This window comes from Pseudophryne corroboree, chromosome 11 (genome assembly GCF_028390025.1).
Source record: "Pseudophryne corroboree isolate aPseCor3 chromosome 11, aPseCor3.hap2, whole genome shotgun sequence".
NCBI lineage: Eukaryota > Metazoa > Chordata > Amphibia > Anura > Myobatrachidae > Pseudophryne > Pseudophryne corroboree.
In genome coordinates, this window is record NC_086454.1 from 169244694 (window position 1) to 169262470 (window position 17777).

The following is a 17777-nucleotide window of genomic DNA, read 5'->3' on the forward strand; positions in this document are numbered from 1 at the left end:
AAATTAAGAATCATACACACTGAGAGACAGGTTTATCGGTAATATAATTCCAATAAAATGTAACCTCTAAGAATCTTACACTGTGAGAACATTTTTTACATGCCACCATATGAATGAGCTTTCATGGTGTACTGTTAACAATTCTAGACTCTGAAACTAATAATCTGTATATACAAATTGGTAGGTCCTAATGGTTTTATTTGTAAATACAATGTAGTACATATCTCTCTGAATGAACATTTCTGTATCATGTAGAAATAAAGATCTTACACTCTGAGAGAAAGTTTTATATGTGTTATTAGAAGGGAGATTCCAAGGTGTCATGGTTAGCACTCTGTACTCTGAATCCAGTAAATTGAGTTCAAATCTCGGTGGGACCAGGTGCATTTTAGTACAAAGTTTAAGTCCTTGATTGACAAAAACTTTTCTTTTTTATACATATAATACATTTTTTTAAAATCACTGATTATTGTAAAAATGTACTAAAATCTAAAAAAAGGTAGTTATAGAAATGTTTGTAATTATATGAATTTTACTGTGTAATCCAAATAAGCATTGATGTTAATATATGTACAATAACTTCAATAAATTGTGTCTTCTAAGAATCTAACATTTTAGAAAAAAATGTTTAGATGCTCCCTAATGAATGTGGTTTCTTGGTGTATTGGTAACCACTCCACTCTGATCTTTGAATACAGTGATCTGTATTTAAATCTTGGTAGGTCCTATTGGTTTTTTGTAAGTACCATTCAGTTCATATCTCTCTGAGAGTACATTCTTATAAAAATATTTAGATGCTCCCTAATGGATGAGGTTTCATGGTATATTGGTAAACATTTTGGACTCTGAATCCATGATCTATATTTACATCTTGGTAGGTTCTATTGGTTTTGTTGTAAGTACAATGCTGTTAATATCTCTGAGAAAGAAAATATCTATAAATTGCATAAATTAAGAATCTTACACACTGAGAGACAGGTTTATCTGTCATTTAATTCCAATAAAATGTATCCACTAAGAATCTTATACTCTGACAAAAAATGTACATGCTACCATATGAATGAGGTGTCATTGTGTACTGTTAACAATTCTGGACTCTGAAACCTATAATCTGTATAAAAATTTGGTAGGTCCTAATGGCTTTTTTTTTGTAAATAAGATGCAATACTTATCTCTCTGATTATTATTCCTGTAACTTGTAGAAAATAAGATCTCACACTCTAAGAGAAAGTTGTATATGTTGTGTTAGAAGAGAGGTTCCATGGTGTAATGGTTAGCACTCTGGACTCTGAATCCAGCGATCTGAGTTCAAATCTCGGTGGGACCTGTTGTGTTTTAGTACCTTCAGTTTAAGTTCTTTATTGACAGAAAGTCTTCTTTTTCATACATATAATAATTTTTTTAAATCACTGATTTTTGTAAATATGTACTAAAAGCTTAAAAAGGTAGTTATAGAAATATATGTAATTATATGAATTTTACTATATAACCCAAATAAGCGTTGATGTAAATATATGTACAATAATTGCAATAAAATGTGTCTTCTAAGAATCTAACATTTTAGAAAAATTTTTTTAGCTCTCCCTCATGAATGAAGTTTCTTGGTGTATTGGTAACCACTCTGATCTTTGAATCCAGTGATCTGTATTTAAATCTTGGTAGGTCCTATTGGTTTTTTGTAAGTACCGTTCAGTCTATATTTCTCTGAGAGTACATTCTAATAAAAACTGTTTAAATGCTTCCTCATGAATGAGGTTTCCTGGTGTATTTGTAACCATTTTGGACTCTGAATCCATGATTTGTATTTACATCTTGGTAGGTCCTATTGTTTTTTTGTAAGTATTATGCAGTTCATATCTCTGAGAAAGAAAATATCTATAAATTGCATAAATTAAGAATCATACACACTGAGAGACAGGTTATCGGTAATATAATTCCAATAAAATGTAACCTCTAAGAATCTTACACTGTGGGAACATTTTTTACATGCCACCATATGAATGAGCTTTCATGGTGTACTGTTAACAATTCTGAACTCTGAAACGAATAATCTGTATATACAAATTGGTAGGTCCTAATGGTTTTATTTGTAAATACAATGTAGTACATATCTCTCTGAATGAATATTTCTGTATCATGTAGAAATAAAGATCTTACACTCTGAGAGAAAGTTTTATATGTGTTATTAGAAGGGAGATTCCATGGTGTTATGGTTAGCACTCTGTACTCTGAATCCAGTAAATTGAGTTCAAATCTCGGTGGGACCAGGTGCATTTTAGTACCTTCAGTTTAAGTCCTTGATTAACAAAAACTTTTCTTTTTTATACATATAATACATTTTTTTAAATCACTGATTATTTTAAAAATTTACTAAAATCTAAAAAAGGTAGTTATAGAAATGTTTGTAATTATATGAATTTTACTGTGTAATCCAATAAGCATTGATGTTAATATATGTACAATAACCTCAATAAAATGTGTCTTCTAAGAATCTAACATTTTAGAAATTTTTTTTAGATGTTCCCTAATGAATGTGGTTTCTTGGTGTATTGGTAACCACTCCACTCTGATCTTTGAATACAGTGATCTGTATTTAAATCTTGGTAGGTCCTATTGGTTTTTGTAAGTACCATTCAGTTCAAATCTCTCTGAGAGTACATTCTTATAAAAATATTTAGATGCTCCCTAATGGATGAGGTTTCATGGTGTATTGGTAAACATTTTGGACTCTGAATCCATGATCTATATTTACATCTTGGTAGGTTCTATTGGTTTTGTTGTAAGTACAATACAGTTAATATCTCTGAGAAAGAAAATATCTATAAATTGCATAAATTAAGAATCTTACACACTGAGAGACAGGTTTATCTGTCATTTAATTCCAATAAAATGTATCCACTAAGAATCTTATACTCTGACAAAAAAATTTACATGCTACCATATGAATGAGGTTTCATTGTGTACTGTTAACAATTCTGGACTCTGAAACCTATAATCTGTATAAAAATTTGGTAGGTCCTAATTGCTTTTTTTGTAAATACAATGTAATATTTATCTCTCTGATTATTATTCCTGTAACTTGTAGAAAATAAGATCTCACACTCTAAGAGAAAGTTGTATATGTGCTGTTAGAAGAGAGGTTCCGTGGTATAATGGTTAGCACTCTGGACGCTGAATCCAGTGATCCGAGTTCAAATCTCAGTGGGACCTGATGTGTTTTAGTACCTTCAGTTTAAGTTCTTGATTGACAGAAAGTCTTCTTTTTCATACATATAATAATTTTTTTAAATCACTGATTTTTGTAAATATGTACTAAAAGCTAAAAAAAGGTAGTTATAGAAATGTATGTAATTATATGAATTTTACTATATAACCCAAATAAGCGTTGATGTAAATATATGTACAATAATTGCAATAAAATGTGTCTTCTAAGAATATAACATTTTAGAAAAATTTTTTTTAGCTGTCCCTCATGAATGAAGTTTCTTGGTGTACTGGTAACCACTCTGATCTTTGAATCCAGTGATCTGGATTTAAATCTTGGTAGGTCCTATTGGTTTTTTGTAAGTACCGTTCAGTTTATATTTCTCTGAGAGTACATTCTAATAAAAACTGTTTAAATGCTTCCTCATGAATGAGGTTTCCTGGTGTATTTGTAACCATTTTGGACTCTGAATCCATGATTTGTATTTACATCTTGGTAGGTCCTATTGTTTTTTTGTAAGTATTATGCAGTTCATATCTCTGAGAAAGAAAATATCTATAAATTGCATAAATTAAGAATCATACACACTGAAAGACAGGTTTATCGGTAATATAATTCCAATAAAATGTAAACTCTAAGAATCTTACACTGTGAGAACATTTTTTACATGCCACCATATGAATGAGCTTTCATGGTGTACTGTTAACAATTCTGGACTCTGAAACTAATAATCTGTATATACAAATTGGTAGGTCCTAATGGTTTTATTTGTAAATACAATGTAGTACATATCTCTCTGAATGAATATTTCTGTATCTTGTAGAAATAAAGATCTTACACGCTGAGAGAAAGTTTTATATGTGTTATTAGAAGGGAGATTCCATGGTGTTATGGTTAGCACTCTGTACTCTGCATCCAGTAAATTGAGTTCAAATCTCAGTGGGACCAGGTGCATTTTAGTACCTTCAGTTTAAGTCCTTGATTGACAAAAACTTTTCTTTTTTATACATATAATACATTTTTTTAAATCACTGATTATTGTAAAAATGTACTAAAATCTAAAAAAGGTAGTTATAGAAATGTTTGTAATTATATAAATGTTACTGTGTAATCCAAATAAGCATTGATGTTAATATATGTACAATAACTTCAATAAAATGTGTCTTCTAAGAATCTAACATTTTAGAAAAAAATGTTTAGATGTTCCCTAATGAATGTGGTTTCTTGGTGTATTGGTAACCACTCCACTCTGATCTTTGAATACAGTGATCTGTATTTAAATCTTGGTAGGTCCTATTGGTTTTTTGTAAGTACCATTCAGTTCATATCTCTCTGAGAGTACATTCTAATAAAAATATTTAGATGCTCCCTAATGGATGAGGTTTCATGGTGTATTGGTAAACATTTTGGACTCTGAATCCATGATCTATATTTACATCTTGGTAGGTTCTATTGGTTTTGTTGTAAGTACAATACAGTTAATATCTCTGAGAAAGAAAATATCTACAAATTGCATAAATTAAGAATCTTCCACACTGAGAGACAGGTTTATCTGTCATTTAATTCCAATAAAATGTATCCACTAATAGTCTTATACTCTGAAAAAAAAATGTACATGCTACCATATGAATAAGGTTTCATTGTGTACTGTTAACAATTCTGGACTCTGAAACCTATAACCTGTATAAAAATTTGGTAGGTCCTAATGGCTTTTTTTTTTAAATACAATGTAATACTTATCTCTCTGATTATTATTCCTGTAACTTGTAGAAAATAAGATCTCACACGCTAAGAGAAAGTTGTATATGTTGTGTTAGAAGAGAGGTTCCATGGTGTAATGGTTAGCACTCTGGACTCTGAATCCTGCGATCCGAGTTCAAATTTCGTTGGGACCTGATGATTAAGTTCTTGATTGACAGAAAGTCTTCTTTTTCATACATATAATAATTTGTTTAAATTACTGATTTTTGTAAATATATACTAAAAGCTAAAAAAAGGTAGTTATAGAAATGTATGTAATTATATGAATTTTACTATATAACCCAAATAAGCGTTGATGTAAATATATGTACAATAATTGCAATAAAATGTGTCTTTTAAGAATCTAACATTTTAGAAAAAAATGTTTAGCTCTCCCTCATGAATGAAGTTTCTTGGTGTATTGGTAACCACTCTGATCTTTGAATCCAGTGATCTGTATTTAAATCTTGGTAGGTCCTATTGGTTTTTTGTAAGTACCGTTCAGTCTATATTTCTCTGAGAGTACATTCTAATAAAAACTGTTTAAATGCTTCCTCATGCATGAGGTTTCCTGGTGTATTTGTAACCATTTTGGACTCTGAATCCATGATTTGTATTTACATCTTGGTAGGTCCTATTGTTTTTTTGTAAGTATTATGCAGTTTATATCTCTGAGAAAGAAAATATCTATAAATTGCATAAATTAAGAATCATACACACTGAGAGACAGGTTTATCGGTAATATAATTCCAATAAAATGTAACCTCTAAGAATCTTACACTGTGAGAACATTTTTTACATGCCACCATATGAATGAGCTTTCATGGTGTACTGTTAACAATTCTGGACTCTGAAACTAATAATCTGTATATACAAATTGGTAGGTCCTAATGGTTTTATTTGTAAATACAATGTAGTACATATCTCTCTGAATGAATATTTCTGTATCATGTAGAAATAAAGATCTTACACTCTGAGAGAAAGTTTTATATGTGTTATTAGAAGGGAGATTCCAAGGTGTTATGGTTAGCACTCTGTACTCTGAATCCAGTAAATTGAGTTCAAATCTCGGTGGGACCAGGTGCATTTTAGTACAAAGTTTAAGTCCTTGATTGACAAAAACTTTTCTTTTTTATACATATAATACATTTTTTTAAAATCACTGATTATTGTAAAAATGTACTAAAATCTAAAAAAAGGTAGTTATAGAAATGTTTGTAATTATATGAATTTTACTGTGTAATCCAAATAAGCATTGATGTTAATATATGTACAATAACTTCAATAAATTGTGTCTTCTAAGAATCTAACATTTTAGAAAAAAATGTTTAGATGCTCCCTAATGAATGTGGTTTCTTGGTGTATTGGTAACCACTCCACTCTGATCTTTGAATACAGTGATCTGTATTTAAATCTTGGTAGGTCCTATTGGTTTTTTGTAAGTACCATTCAGTTCATATCTCTCTGAGAGTACATTCTTATAAAAATATTTAGATGCTCCCTAATGGATGAGGTTTCATGGTATATTGGTAAACATTTTGGACTCTGAATCCATGATCTATATTTACATCTTGGTAGGTTCTATTGGTTTTGTTGTAAGTACAATACAGTTAATATCTCTGAGAAAGAAAATATCTATAAATTGCATAAATTAAGAATCTTACACACTGAGAGACAGGTTTATCTGTCATTTAATTCCAATAAAATGTATCCACTAAGAATCTTATACTCTGACAAAAAATGTACATGCTACCATATGAATGAGGTGTCATTGTGTACTGTTAACAATTCTGGACTCTGAAACCTATAATCTGTATAAAAATTTGGTAGGTCCTAATGGCTTTTTTTTGTAAATACAATGCAATACTTATCTCTCTGATTATTATTCCTGTAACTTGTAGAAAATAAGATCTCACACTCTAAGAGAAAGTTGTATATGTTGTGTTAGAAGAGAGGTTCCATGGTGTAATGGTTAGCACTCTGGACTCTGAATCCAGCGATCTGAGTTCAAATCTCGGTGGGACCTGATGTGTTTTAGTACCTTCAGTTTAAGTTCTTTATTGACAGAAAGTCTTCTTTTTCATACATATAATAATTTTTTTAAATCACTGATTTTTGTAAATATGTACTAAAAGCTTAAAAAGGTAGTTATAGAAATGTATGTAATTATATGAATTTTACTATATAACCCAAATAAGCGTTGATGTAAATATATGTACAATAATTGCAATAAAATGTGTCTTCTAAGAATCTAACATTTTAGAAAAAAATGTTTAGCTCTCCCTCATGAATGAAATTTCTTGGTGTATTGGTAACCACTCTGATCTTTGAATCCAGTGATCTGTATTTAAATCTTGGTAGGTCCTATTGGTTTTTTGTAAGTACCGTTCAGTCTATATTTCTCTGAGAGTACATTCTAATAAAAACTGTTTAAATGCTTCCTCATGAATGAGGTTTCCTGGTGTATTTGTAACCATTTTGGACTCTGAATCCATGATTTGTATTTACATCTTGGTAGGTCCTATTGTTTTTTTGTAAGTATTATGCAGTTCATATCTCTGAGAAAGAAAATATCTATAAATTGCATAAATTAAGAATCATACACACTGAGAGACAGGTTTATCGGTAACATAATTCCAATAAAATGTAACCTCTAAGAATCTTACACTGTGGGAACATTTTTTACATGCCACCATATGAATGAGCTTTCATGGTGTACTGTTAACAATTCTGAACTCTGAAACTAATAATCTGTATATACAAATTGGTAGGTCCTAATGGTTTTATTTGTAAATACAATGTAGTACATATCTCTCTGAATGAATATTTCTGTATCATGTAGAAATAAAGATCTTACACTCTGAGAGAAAGTTTTATATGTGTTATTAGAAGGGAGATTCCATGGTGTTATGGTTAGCACTCTGTACTCTGAATCCAGTAAATTGAGTTCAAATCTCGGTGGGACCAGGTGCATTTTAGTACCTTCAGTTTAAGTCCTTGATTGACAAAAACTTTTCTTTTTTATACATATAATACATTTTTTTAAATCACTGATTATTTTAAAAATTTACTAAAATCTAAAAAAGGTAGTTATAGAAATGTTTGTAATTATATGAATTTTACTGTGTAATCCAATAAGCATTGATGTTAATATATGTACAATAACTTCAATAAAATGTGTCTTCTAAGAATCTAACATTTTAGAAATTTTTTTTAGATGTTCCCTAATGAATGTGGTTTCTTGGTGTATTGGTAACCACTCCACTCTGATCTTTGAATACAGTGATCTGTATTTAAATCTTGGTAGGTCCTATTGGTTTTTGTAAGTACCATTCAGTTCAAATCTCTCTGAGAGTACATTCTTATAAAAATATTTAGATGCTCCCTAATGGATGAGGTTTCATGGTGTATTGGTAAACATTTTGGACTCTGAATCCATGATCTATATTTACATCTTGGTAGGTTCTATTGGTTTTGTTGTAAGTACAATACAGTTAATATCTCTGAGAAAGAAAATATCTATAAATTGCATAAATTAAGAATCTTACACACTGAGAGACAGGTTTATCTGTCATTTAATTCCAATAAAATGTATCCACTAAGAATCTTATACTCTGACAAAAAAATGTACATGCTACCATATGAATGAGGTTTCATTGTGTACTGTTAACAATTCTGGACTCTGAAACCTATAATCTGTATAAAAATTTGTAGGTCCTAATTGCTTTTTTTGTAAATACAATGTAATATTTATCTCTCTGATTATTATTCCTGTAACTTGTAGAAAATAAGATCTCACACTCTAAGAGAAAGTTGTATATGTGCTGTTAGAAGAGAGGTTCCGTGGTATAATGGTTAGCACTCTGGACTCTGAATCCAGTGATCCGAGTTCAAATCTCGGTGGGACCTGATGTGTTTTAGTACCATCAGTTTAAGTTCTTGATTGACAGAAAGTCTTCTTTTTCATACATATAATAATTTGTTTAAATCACTGATTTTTGTAAATATATACTAAAAGCTAAAAAAAGGTAGTTATAGAAATGTATGTAATTATATGAATTTTACTATATAACCCAAATAAGCGTTGATGTAAATATATGTACAATAATTGCAATAAAATGTGTCTTCTAAGAATCTAACATTTTAGAAAAAAATGTTTAGCTCTCCCTCATGAATGAAGTTTCTTGGTGTATTGGTAACCACTCTGATCTTTGAATCCAGTGATCTGTATTATTATGTTGGTAGGTCCTATTGGTTTTTTGTAAGTACCGTTCAGTTTATATTTCTCTGAGAGTACATTCTAATAAAAACTGTTTAAATGCTTCCTCATGAATGAGGTTTCCTGGTGTATTTGTAACCATTTTGGACTCTGAATCCATGATTTGTATTTACATCTTGGTAGGTCCTATTGTTTTTTTGTAAGTATTATACAGTTCATATCTCTGAGAAAGAAAATATCTATAAATTGCATAAATTAAGAATCATACACACTGAGAGACAGGTTTATCGGTAATATAATTCCAATAAAATGTAACCTCTAAGAATCTTACACTGTGAGAACATTTTTTACATGCCACCATATGAATGAGCTTTCATGGTGTACTGTTAACAATTCTGGACTCTGAAACTAATAATCTGTATATACAAATTGGTAGGTCCTAATGGTTTTATTTGTAAATACAATGTAGTACATATCTCTCTGAATGAATATTTCTGTATCATGTAGAAATAAAGATCTTACACTCTGAGAGAAAGTTTTATATGTGTTATTAGAAGGGAGATTCCAAGGTGTTATGGTTAGCACTCTGTACTCTGAATCCAGTAAATTGAGTTCAAATATCGGTGAGACCAGGTGCATTTTAGTACAAAGTTTAAGTCCTTGATTGACAAAAACTTTTCTTTTTTATACATATAATACATTTTTTTAAAATCACTGATTATTGTAAAAATGTACTAAAATCTAAAAAAAGGTAGTTATAGAAATGTTTGTAATTATATGAATTTTACTGTGTAATCCAAATAAGCATTGATGTTAATATATGTACAATAACTTCAATAAAATGTGTCTTCTAAGAATCTAACATTTTAGAAAAAAATGTTTAGATGCTCCCTAATGAATGTGGTTTCTTGGTGTATTGGTAACCACTCCACTCTGATCTTTGAATACAGTGATCTGTATTTAAATCTTGGTAGGTCCTATTGGTTTTTTGTAAGTACCATTCAGTTCATATCTCTCTGAGAGTACATTCTTATAAAAATATTTAGATGCTCCCTAATGGATGAGGTTTCATGGTATATTGGTAAACATTTTGGACTCTGAATCCATGATCTATATTTACATCTTGGTAGGTTCTATTGGTTTTGTTGTAAGTACAATGCTGTTAATATCTCTGAGAAAGAAAATATCTATAAATTGCATAAATTAAGAATCTTACACACTGAGAGACAGGTTTATCTGTCATTTAATTCCAATAAAATGTATCCACTAATAGTCTTATACTCTAAAAAAAATGTACATGCTACCATATGAATAAGATTTCATTGTGTACTGTTAACAATTCTGGACTCTGAAACCTATAACCTGTATAAAAATTTGGTAGGTCCTAATGGCTTTTTTTTTTAAATACAATGTAATACTTGTCTCTCTGATTATTATTTCTGTAACTTGTAGAAAATAAGATCTCACACGCTAAGAGAAAGTTGCATATGTTGTGTTAGAAGAGAGGTTCCATGGTGTAATGGTTAACACTTTGGACTCTGAATCCAGCGATCCGAGTTCAAATTTCCTTGGGACCTGATGATTAAGTTCTTGATTGACAGAAAGTCTTCTTTTTCATACATATAATAATTTGTTTAAATTACTGATTTTTGTAAATATATACTAAAAGCTAAAAAAAGGTAGTTATAGAAATGTATGTAATTATATGAATTTTACTATATAACCCAAATAAGCGTTGATGTAAATATATCTACAATAATTGCAATAAAATGTGTCTTTTAAGAATCTAACATTTTAGAAAAAAATGTTTAGCTCTCCCTCATGAATGAAGTTTCTTGGTGTATTGGTAACCACTCTGATCTTTGAATCCAGTGATCTGTATTTAAATCTTGGTAGGTCCTATTGGTTTTTTGTAAGTACCGTTAAGTCTATATTTCTCTGAGAGTACATTCTAATAAAAACTGTTTAAATGCTTCCTCATGCATGAGGTTTCCTGGTGTATTTGTAACCATTTTGGACTCTGAATCCATGATTTGTATTTACATCTTGGTAGGTCCTATTGTTTTTTTGTAAGTATTATGCAGTTCATATCTCTGAGAAAGAAAATATCTATAAATTGCATAAATTAAGAATCATACACACTGAGAAACAGGTTTATCGGTAATATAATTCCAATAAAATGTAACCTCTAAGAATCTTACACTGTGAGAACATTTTTTACATGCCACCATATGAATGAGCTTTCATGGTGTACTGTTAACAATTCTGGACTCTGAAACTAATAATCTGTATATACAAATTGGTAGGTCCTAATGGTTTTATTTGTAAATACAATGTAGTACATATCTCTCTGAATGAATATTTCTGTATCTTGTAGAAATAAAGATCTTACACTCTGAGAGAAAGTTTTATATGTGTTATTAGAAGGGAGATTCCATGGTGTTATGGTTAGCACTCTGTACTCTGAATCCAGTAAATTGAGTTCAAATCTCGGTGGGACCAGGTGCATTTTAGTACAAAGTTTAAGTCCTTGATTGACAAAAACTTTTCTTTTTTATACATATAATACATTTTTTTAAAATCACTGATTATTGTAAAAATGTACTAAAATCTAAAAAAAGGTAGTTATAGAAATGTTTGTAATTATATGAATTTTACTGTGTAATCCAAATAAGCATTGATGTTAATATATGTACAATAACTTCAATAAATTGTGTCTTCTAAGAATCTAACATTTTAGAAAAAAATGTTTAGATGCTCCCTAATGAATGTGGTTTCTTGGTGTATTGGTAACCACTCCACTCTGATCTTTGAATACAGTGATCTGTATTTAAATCTTGGTAGGTCCTATTGGTTTTTTGTAAGTACCATTCAGTTCATATCTCTCTGAGAGTACATTCTTATAAAAATATTTAGATGCTCCCTAATGGATGAGGTTTCATGGTATATTGGTAAACATTTTGGACTCTGAATCCATGATCTATATTTACATCTTGGTAGGTTCTATTGGTTTTGTTGTAAGTACAATGCTGTTAATATCTCTGAGAAAGAAAATATCTATAAATTGCATAAATTAAGAATCTTACACACTGAGAGACAGGTTTATCTGTCATTTAATTCCAATAAAATGTATCCACTAAGAATCTTATACTCTGACAAAAAATGTACATGCTACCATATGAATGAGGTGTCATTGTGTACTGTTAACAATTCTGGACTCTGAAACCTATAATCTGTATAAAAATTTGGTAGGTCCTAATGGCTTTTTTTTGTAAATACAATGCAATACTTATCTCTCTGATTATTATTCCTGTAACTTGTAGAAAATAAGATCTCACACTCTAAGAGAAAGTTGTATATATTGTGTTAGAAGAGAGGTTCCATGGTGTAATGGTTAGCACTCTGGACTCTGAATCCAGCGATCTGAGTTCAAATCTCGGTGGGACCTGATGTGTTTTAGTACCTTCAGTTTAAGTTCTTTATTGACAGAAAGTCTTCTTTTTCATACATATAATAATTTTTTTAAATCACTGATTTTTGTAAATATGTACTAAAAGCTTAAAAAGGTAGTTATAGAAATATATGTAATTATATGAATTTTACTATATAACCCAAATAAGCGTTGATGTAAATATATGTACAATAATTGCAATAAAATGTGTCTTCTAAGAATCTAACATTTTAGAAAAAAATGTTTAGCTCTCCCTCATGAATGAAGTTTCTTGGTGTATTGGTAACCACTCTGATCTTTGAATCCAGTGATCTGTATTATTATGTTGGTAGGTCCTATTGGTTTTTTGTAAGTACCGTTCAGTTTATATTTCTCTGAGAGTACATTCTAATAAAAACTGTTTAAATGCTTCCTCATGAATGAGGTTTCCTGGTGTATTTGTAACCATTTTGGACTCTGAATCCATGATTTGTATTTACATCTTGGTAGGTCCTATTGTTTTTTTGTAAGTATTATGCAGTTCATATCTCTGAGAAAGAAAATATCTATAAATTGCATAAATTAAGAATCATACACACTGAGAGACAGGTTTATCGGTAATATAATTCCAATAAAATGTAACCTCTAAGAATCTTACACTGTGAGAACATTTTTTACATGCCACCATATGAATGAGCTTTCATGGTGTACTGTTAACAATTCTGGACTCTGAAACTAATAATCTGTATATACAAATTGGTAGGTCCTAATGGTTTTATTTGTAAATACAATGTAGTACATATCTCTCTGAATGAATATTTCTGTATCATGTAGAAATAAAGATCTTACACTCTGAGAGAAAGTTTTATATGTGTTATTAGAAGGGAGATTCCAAGGTGTTATGGTTAGCACTCTGTACTCTGAATCCAGTAAATTGAGTTCAAATATCGGTGAGACCAGGTGCATTTTAGTACAAAGTTTAAGTCCTTGATTGACAAAAACTTTTCTTTTTTATACATATAATACATTTTTTTAAAATCACTGATTATTGTAAAAATGTACTAAAATCTAAAAAAAGGTAGTTATAGAAATGTTTGTAATTATATGAATTTTACTGTGTAATCCAAATAAGCATTGATGTTAATATATGTACAATAACTTCAATAAAATGTGTCTTCTAAGAATCTAACATTTTAGAAAAAAATGTTTAGATGCTCCCTAATGAATGTGGTTTCTTGGTGTATTGGTAACCACTCCACTCTGATCTTTGAATACAGTGATCTGTATTTAAATCTTGGTAGGTCCTATTGGTTTTTTGTAAGTACCATTCAGTTCATATCTCTCTGAGAGTACATTCTTATAAAAATATTTAGATGCTCCCTAATGGATGAGGTTTCATGGTATATTGGTAAACATTTTGGACTCTGAATCCATGATCTATATTTACATCTTGGTAGGTTCTATTGGTTTTGTTGTAAGTACAATGCTGTTAATATCTCTGAGAAAGAAAATATCTATAAATTGCATAAATTAAGAATCTTACACACTGAGAGACAGGTTTATCTGTCATTTAATTCCAATAAAATGTATCCACTAATAGTCTTATACTCTAAAAAAAATGTACATGCTACCATATGAATAAGATTTCATTGTGTACTGTTAACAATTCTGGACTCTGAAACCTATAACCTGTATAAAAATTTGGTAGGTCCTAATGGCTTTTTTTTTTAAATACAATGTAATACTTGTCTCTCTGATTATTATTTCTGTAACTTGTAGAAAATAAGATCTCACACGCTAAGAGAAAGTTGCATATGTTGTGTTAGAAGAGAGGTTCCATGGTGTAATGGTTAACACTTTGGACTCTGAATCCAGCGATCCGAGTTCAAATTTCCTTGGGACCTGATGATTAAGTTCTTGATTGACAGAAAGTCTTCTTTTTCATACATATAATAATTTGTTTAAATTACTGATTTTTGTAAATATATACTAAAAGCTAAAAAAAGGTAGTTATAGAAATGTATGTAATTATATGAATTTTACTATATAACCCAAATAAGCGTTGATGTAAATATATCTACAATAATTGCAATAAAATGTGTCTTTTAAGAATCTAACATTTTAGAAAAAAATGTTTAGCTCTCCCTCATGAATGAAGTTTCTTGGTGTATTGGTAACCACTCTGATCTTTGAATCCAGTGATCTGTATTTAAATCTTGGTAGGTCCTATTGGTTTTTTGTAAGTACCGTTAAGTCTATATTTCTCTGAGAGTACATTCTAATAAAAACTGTTTAAATGCTTCCTCATGCATGAGGTTTCCTGGTGTATTTGTAACCATTTTGGACTCTGAATCCATGATTTGTATTTACATCTTGGTAGGTCCTATTGTTTTTTTGTAAGTATTATGCAGTTCATATCTCTGAGAAAGAAAATATCTATAAATTGCATAAATTAAGAATCATACACACTGAGAAACAGGTTTATCGGTAATATAATTCCAATAAAATGTAACCTCTAAGAATCTTACACTGTGAGAACATTTTTTACATGCCACCATATGAATGAGCTTTCATGGTGTACTGTTAACAATTCTGGACTCTGAAACTAATAATCTGTATATACAAATTGGTAGGTCCTAATGGTTTTATTTGTAAATACAATGTAGTACATATCTCTCTGAATGAATATTTCTGTATCTTGTAGAAATAAAGATCTTACACTCTGAGAGAAAGTTTTATATGTGTTATTAGAAGGGAGATTCCATGGTGTTATGGTTAGCACTCTGTACTCTGAATCCAGTAAATTGAGTTCAAATCTCGGTGGGACCAGGTGCATTTTAGTACAAAGTTTAAGTCCTTGATTGACAAAAACTTTTCTTTTTTATACATATAATACATTTTTTTAAAATCACTGATTATTGTAAAAATGTACTAAAATCTAAAAAAAGGTAGTTATAGAAATGTTTGTAATTATATGAATTTTACTGTGTAATCCAAATAAGCATTGATGTTAATATATGTACAATAACTTCAATAAATTGTGTCTTCTAAGAATCTAACATTTTAGAAAAAAATGTTTAGATGCTCCCTAATGAATGTGGTTTCTTGGTGTATTGGTAACCACTCCACTCTGATCTTTGAATACAGTGATCTGTATTTAAATCTTGGTAGGTCCTATTGGTTTTTTGTAAGTACCATTCAGTTCATATCTCTCTGAGAGTACATTCTTATAAAAATATTTAGATGCTCCCTAATGGATGAGGTTTCATGGTATATTGGTAAACATTTTGGACTCTGAATCCATGATCTATATTTACATCTTGGTAGGTTCTATTGGTTTTGTTGTAAGTACAATGCTGTTAATATCTCTCAGAAAGAAAATATCTATAAATTGCATAAATTAAGAATCTTACACACTGAGAGACAGGTTTATCTGTCATTTAATTCCAATAAAATGTATCCACTAAGAATCTTATACTCTGACAAAAAATGTACATGCTACCATATGAATGAGGTGTCATTGTGTACTGTTAACAATTCTGGACTCTGAAACCTATAATCTGTATAAAAATTTGGTAGGTCCTAATGGCTTTTTTTTGTAAATACAATGCAATACTTATCTCTCTGATTATTATTCCTGTAACTTGTAGAAAATAAGATCTCACACTCTAAGAGAAAGTTGTATATATTGTGTTAGAAGAGAGGTTCCATGGTGTAATGGTTAGCACTCTGGACTCTGAATCCAGCGATCTGAGTTCAAATCTCGGTGGGACCTGATGTGTTTTAGTACCTTCAGTTTAAGTTCTTTATTGACAGAAAGTCTTCTTTTTCATACATATAATAATTTTTTTAAATCACTGATTTTTGTAAATATGTACTAAAAGCTTAAAAAGGTAGTTATAGAAATATATGTAATTATATGAATTTTACTATATAACCCAAATAAGCGTTGATGTAAATATATGTACAATAATTGCAATAAAATGTGTCTTCTAAGAATCTAACATTTTAGAAAAAAATGTTTAGCTCTCCCTCATGAATGTAGTTTCTTGGTGTATTGGTAACCACTCTGATCTTTGAATCCAGTGATCTGTATTTAAATCTTGGTAGGTCCTATTGGTTTTTTGTAAGTACCGTTCAGTCTATATTTCTCTGAGAGTACATTCTAATAAAAACTGTTTAAATGCTTCCTCATGAATGAGGTTTCCTGGTGTATTTGTAACCATTTTGGACTCTGAATCCATGATTTGTATTTACATCTTGGTAGGTCCTATTGTTTTTTTGTAAGTATTATGCAGTTCATATCTCTGAGAAAGAAAATATCTATAAATTGCATAAATTAAGAATCATACACACTGAGAGACAGGTTTATCGGTAATATAATTCCAATAAAATGTAACCTCTAAGAATCTTACACTGTGGGAACATTTTTTACATGCCACCATATGAATGAGCTTTCATGGTGTACTGTTAACAATTCTGAACTCTGAAACTAATAATCTGTATATAGAAATTGGTAGGTCCTAATGGTTTTATTTGTAAATACAATGTAGTACATATCTCTCTGAATGAATATTTCTGTATCATGTAGAAATAAAGATCTTACACTCTGAGAGAAAGTTTTATATGTGTTATTAGAAGGGAGATTCCATGGTGTTATGGTTAGCACTCTGTACTCTGAATCCAGTAAATTGAGTTCAAATCTCGGTGGGACCAGGTGCATTTTAGTACCTTCAGTTTAAGTCCTTGATTGACAAAAACTTTTCTTTTTTATACATATAATACATTTTTTTAAATCACTGATTATTTTAAAAATTTACTAAAATCTAAAAAAGGTAGTTATAGAAATGTTTGTAATTATATGAATTTTACTGTGTAATCCAATAAGCATTGATGTTAATATATGTACAATAACTTCAATAAAATGTGTCTTCTGAGAATCTAACATTTTAGAAATTTTTTTTAGATGTTCCCTAATGAATGTGGTTTCTTGGTGTATTGGTAACCACTCCACTCTGATCTTTGAATACAGTGATCTGTATTTAAATCTTGGTAGGTCCTATTGGTTTTTGTAAGTACCATTCAGTTCAAATCTCTCTGAGAGTACATTCTTATAAAAATATTTAGATGCTCCCTAATGGATGAGGTTTCATGGTGTATTGGTAAACATTTTGGACTCTGAA

General features: G+C 29.9%; 5 non-coding genes across 5 annotated transcripts; all 5 read left to right on the forward strand.

Annotated features, from left to right (window-relative positions):
• Positions 1–1255: 1255 nt before the first annotated feature.
• On the forward strand, positions 1256–1327 carry TRNAQ-CUG (transfer RNA glutamine (anticodon CUG)). Its single transcript has one exon. It is a non-coding gene; the product is annotated as a tRNA-Gln (tRNA).
• A 5572-nt stretch (positions 1328–6899) lies between these two features.
• TRNAQ-CUG (transfer RNA glutamine (anticodon CUG)) lies at positions 6900–6971 on the forward strand. The gene has a single exon. It is a non-coding gene; the product is annotated as a tRNA-Gln (tRNA).
• Positions 6972–8782: 1811 nt separating this feature from the next.
• TRNAQ-CUG (transfer RNA glutamine (anticodon CUG)) lies at positions 8783–8854 on the forward strand. Its single transcript has one exon. It is a non-coding gene; the product is annotated as a tRNA-Gln (tRNA).
• Positions 8855–12540: 3686 nt separating this feature from the next.
• TRNAQ-CUG (transfer RNA glutamine (anticodon CUG)) lies at positions 12541–12612 on the forward strand. The gene has a single exon. It is a non-coding gene; the product is annotated as a tRNA-Gln (tRNA).
• Positions 12613–16297: 3685 nt separating this feature from the next.
• Positions 16298–16369, forward strand: TRNAQ-CUG (transfer RNA glutamine (anticodon CUG)). Its single transcript has one exon. It is a non-coding gene; the product is annotated as a tRNA-Gln (tRNA).
• Positions 16370–17777: the final 1408 nt, after the last annotated feature.